The following is a 5,760-nucleotide window of genomic DNA, read 5'->3' as shown; positions in this document are numbered from 1 at the left end:
GGGGGGGGGGGGGGGGCGAGGGGGTTCTCAATGTATGAAACTGACATTAAAATGTATTGATGAAGTTTCGTATATGTCACATTTGTATGAAATGGGTTTTATGAATGTGACAATTGATACGAAAAATGGTGTTGTATATTACATAACTTTTTTAGTGTATGTAATCGATATTTAATGAAAAACTGTCCCTGTCATATTGAAAATAAACTAACCGATAATTGTTTGGTATCAAATAACTTTTTGTTGCAATAAAAAAAGTAATCTCTATTAGCCATGGTTGATATTGGTGTTGATTCACTATATTAATTTTGCTTTCTGGTATCAGTATAGTTTAATAGTTATACAAAAATATAGTTACAACTTGCAATAAACGATCTAAAAAATACATATTAATATAATTTTCACATATAATAAAACTAAATTTATTAATTGGGTTGGGATTTTAATTGATAAAGTGTTACATTTCTTGACAATGTTGTATTTCCACATTTTTTATTTTTCCTATTGAATACTTTATTTGGCAAAGTTAATGCTCAAAATATGTGTCATATTTAAAAAAAGAAAAAGATCAGAAAAGATTTTTTTTAAAAAAAACTTTTTTAGCTTTATTTTATTACATATTATTTATTGAAAGTCATTGTCGTGATAAAAAGATGAAATCGATGAATAATGGAAGAAGAATTGAAGGAATAATGTGTATCAATGTAGAAATATTTTACTAAATTTTACTTCTTAATTTAAGAACAAATTTTGTTACTTTACTGATAAAGTTAAAAAAATATAAATAAAGATAATTATTGAAACCAAAATTTATTCTTAACGTAATTATCAATAGAGTTAATGAGGAGAGATGGAATATTAAAGACTAAAAAATAGGAGATAATAACAAACACTTATTTTTTAAAAAAAAATATTATTTTTTAAAGAATTGCTATAACTTGCAATTAAATCTTTAATTCAATAATTATGTAAAAGTATTGCTATAATTTGCAATAAACAATCTAATAACTATATACAAGATAATTTTTACTAATTTTTTCAAGAAAATAAAAAAATACAATGTGCAGAATTATATTGGGCTCCGGTTATAACCACTATTGGGCCTAAGTAATTGGGCCTTCGTTAACACTTAGTGGCAAATGTCATAAAACGAAGGGAAAATGACATGCGCTGGCTATTTTTTAAAACAATGATCACAATTTGAAAAGGTGGACAACTGTAGCCAGATGGCTATTTTAATTTCTTTTTTTAGCCATTTGGTCCAATTGGGCACATGCAGTTCCTATACCCAATTGATACTCTTTTATACCACATTAATACATTTTTATACTACATTGATACACTTGCAGTGTTCATATACTCAATTGATACTCTCTTATACTAGATTGATACATTTTTAGAATGCACGTAGAAACTATATATAGTCGTATAAAATATGTATCTAAATAATAATTGTATTTAAAAATTATATAGAATGTGTATAAAAATGCTATAATTATTTATAGAATATGTATAGATATAGAAACTGTATCATTATTATAAATATATATCTTTAACAATTGTATTATATTAAAAGTATATGGTATTGTATTTTATTGTATAAATAATTAAAACTAAACTAAACAAATAGTACGTTATTTTAATAATGTTGGTGAATGCAAAATAATCTGAAAAAAAAAAAATTACTCAATTGTTTAAAAAGAATAAAAATAAGTAGAATCTCCAAAGCATTAATACAAGTGCTCACATAAAAACAAAAGAAAAGTGGAATTCTCTCTTGATAAAAAAAAACAAAAGAAAACAAATTTCAATATGGAATCCTTAAAAAATAAATACACAACATATATTGTGAAGTACCAAAACAATGGCCATTCGGTTGGAATTAGTTTCTCGAATGGTTGTTTAGGGGGGTTTAGAATTTAGGTGCTAGTTTTTTGGAATTATTTTAGTTTTAGGTGTTTTTTTTGTCCTTTCCTCTAAAACGAAGAAGGGAGATCGAAAGAGAGAGAGAAAATGAGTAGAGTTTTGCTAATGTCATCGTGCAACCTCTTGTAATAATAAGAAGGAGAAAGAAAAAGAGTAAGGGATCGTTTGGTAGAGTGTATAAGAATAATGCAAAATATAGTGTGTTATTAATATTTGTGTTAGCTATACTTGTATTAGTTATGCTTGTATTTTTCTTATGCAGTGTTTGGTTTGATGTATTAAAAATAACATGAATTAAATAATTTCTTTTAATTTTTTTTTCTTTCTACAAAAATATCTTTCATATATATGTTAGAAAAGATGTGAACTTTTTTTTAGGGATAATAGTGTCTTTAATCATGTTAATGCATGTATTGGATCCATTGCATTACTAATACCATGAATTTTGAGGTATTAGTAATACACAATAGAGTGTACAACTAATGCAAGCATTAGCTATACATAGAGTGCAAAAGTCTACTAAATAAGGTATTAGTTTTTCAATACACTACCAAACGAACCCTAACGGTGGGGGAGATCATAGCAAGATGATGCTTTCAACTAAAAGTTACAATAGATTTTGACTTATTTTTAAATTTTATATTACTTTTATTCAGAACAACATTACATATTCTTTTATTACTTGATCATATTTTATTTTAGTACTTATTATGAAATGATATTTTCTCAAGTATTTTGCTTGTTTATCCGGTTCAAATGATCATATTACTATGTATTAGCTAAAATACAAAAATTCGCCATACACATCAAGTTCTCTTTGAAATTGAAATCTCATGTACATTATAGTTTCTTTTATTATTATAATAGCTAATCAAACTATACAAACAAATGATATTGTGGCATGTTTGATTGTGTAATGGATTTGAAGGTCAAACATAAACTACCTAAATTATGCCTAAGCCAATCGATAAGTTTGAAGTTCAAATACTAAGTGTTTATTGGAAAAAATTAGTTAAGTTTGAATGAGATCAAGGACATACGTCTTGGTTTAATTCATTTGATAGATTATTAGCAATTGAATATCGTGAAATTTATATGTGAAACAAACAAGAGAATAAATAATACGAAGCTCCGGGCTACAATGTCGTTGACAAAACTGAATTCAAAGATGTTGGTCCTAACTTCGATGACATCTGTACACTATCAGAAATTTGCTATTTTCCGACTGCAATTTCCGACTGCAATAAAGTAGTCACAAATTTCCGACTACTTCGGTCGAAAATTTTATTTTATTTAATTTTTACAAAATATTATTCCGACACTATTTGTGACTATAACCGTCAGAATGTTTGGCGGAAAATTACGGGAAATGTATATTCCGACTACTGTAATCGGAACTAAAAATAAGTAAATAAGTATATTACTAAATATATAATCTGACCCTTATACGGATATTAAATAATTATTTAAATAAATTATTAAATATATATTTTCGACAACAGTAGTCGGAAACGTAAATAATTAAATAAATATTAAATATATAATCAAATCCTTATACAAAAATTAAATAATTATTTAAATAAATTATAGCATATTGACATCCGACCACTGTGGTCGGAAATCTAAATAATGAATAAATATATTATTTAATATATAATCAGTCCCTTATACAAAAATTAAATAATTATTAAAATAAATTATAACATATTTACTTCCGACCACTATAGTCGGCAATCTAAATAATTAAATAAATATATTACTAAATATATAATATTACCCTCATACGGATATTAAATAATTATTTAATTAAATTATTAAATATGTCTTACCGACCATTGGAGTCGAAAATATAAATATTTAAATAACTAAATATATAACTTGTTCTTACACGAAAATAAAATAATTTTTTAAATAAATTATTAAATATGTAATTTCGACCACTGTAGTCGAAAAATTAAATAATTAAATAAATATATTACTAAATATATAACTTATTCTTATACGAAATTAAATAATTATTTAAATAAATTATTAAATATTTATTTTCGACCACCTTAGTCGGAAATCTAAATAATTAAATAAATATATTACTTTATATATAATTTAAATATATTATTTATATATAATATTTGTTAATACTCATTAATTCTAATTGTAAGAAATTGAGCTGATTTTGTTTCATATTGATAAGGGCATTAATATCTCTGGTTACTGGCTGAGTAACAAAAGGATAAGAAATTTGTTTATCATTGTACGTAGCCTTAAAACCATTTGCATCAATATGAGTATAAGGATAAATAGCATTTATAAAAGGTGTTCCTAAAATAATAGGAGGATAAAGCTGATTTTTTACTAAAAAGAAAAAATGTGGAATGCAAACTTTGTCTCGGCAGATATGAGTATTTGGTAATTTATAATTAATATCAAGAGCATGACCAGATGCAGATTTTATTATATGAGTGGTTTTTTCAAAATATCTAGTTGGGATTAATCCTTCTTGAATACAACTAACATCAGCACCACTATCAATCATAGCTATATTAGTAACCGAAAATTCTTTATTTATCAAAATAGTGCAGTTTATATACCACTTATGAGCCGTAATAATTTGCATCATTCCCAAGAAATAATCTTTTTTCAAATCTTCCGCTGGACTGAATTTAACAACTTCAGAATTTTCAGAGTTTTCAAAATCTTTTTCTTTTCCTTTTGAAACGAAAGATACTTCGGGAACATCAATAATCTTTTCTTCAATTTTTAAAATTCTATGATCTGAAATCATCTGGTTTTGCTTTAGAGAAATAATTTCCCTTTTCAATTGCTCAACTTCGATTTTTAAATCATGAAAGGTGGTATCTCTAGCAGGGATTTTATTCAAAGCAAGACGTCTATTTACTTCAGCTAAGGAATAAGATAAGGGATGATTTTCAAAAGAGTTATCTTTTGAAGTACTAGGATTAGCAGAAGTTTTTTGAGTAGCAAACTTGAGGATTTTTTCACGCAGTTTGTCATCAGTGATTTCCTTTAATAATTCAAGGACATTTTCAGCAGTAAGAGTTTGAATATTTAAATCAATATCTTTGAATTGCGCTTGCAATTTATACATTGTTTCATCACAATTGCAAACATCATTATCACAATCATTACATTTATCATCCTGATCGAGCTCACTTTCGGAATTAGGTAATTCAAAATCATTTTCAGAAGTAGAATCAGATTCGGAAGCAGAGGAGTATAATAAATTGTAGACTTGGTCATGAACTTCTTCAGAAAGTCCTAAGGACTTGAGTTTTTGTAATTTGCAATTTGGAGCAATATGACCATACTGGTTACACTTATAGCATTTAATTTTTGCTAAATCTCGTTTGGATCGGTTTTTGGTGAATCTAGTGGACTTACGGAAGGATTTTCTAGTCTCACGTTCTTCCTTGCTTCTATGCCTGGAACGTTTATTTCTATAGGGTTTAGAAGTCTTAGAGTATTTTTGGGGTTTTCGTACAAAGGTTTTATCCATACCAAATTGCTCGCAAAAGTCTCCTAATTGGGATTTTTCTCTGAGTTTATCAAGCTTAATCTGTCTAGCTAATTTCAACTCATTACAGAGGGCTAGGCCTTCTTGAGTACAAGCTACAATAAGCTGACCATAAGTTTTTTCTGAATACTGGACTTCTCCATAAGATCCTCGAAGGATTTTTCTAACTCTTTCAGCAAATAAGGGTGGAAGGCCATCAATGAATTTAGCTTTCCAATGGTCATACTTACTTTCGGGTAAATCCATAACCCTACTAAGAAAGGTGTCTTTATACCATCTAAATTCTCCTAAGTGTCGACATT

This window comes from Capsicum annuum, chromosome 6, assembly GCF_002878395.1.
Source record: "Capsicum annuum cultivar UCD-10X-F1 chromosome 6, UCD10Xv1.1, whole genome shotgun sequence".
Lineage (NCBI taxonomy): Eukaryota > Viridiplantae > Streptophyta > Magnoliopsida > Solanales > Solanaceae > Capsicum > Capsicum annuum.
Note: the sequence above shows the minus strand (reverse complement) of the source record.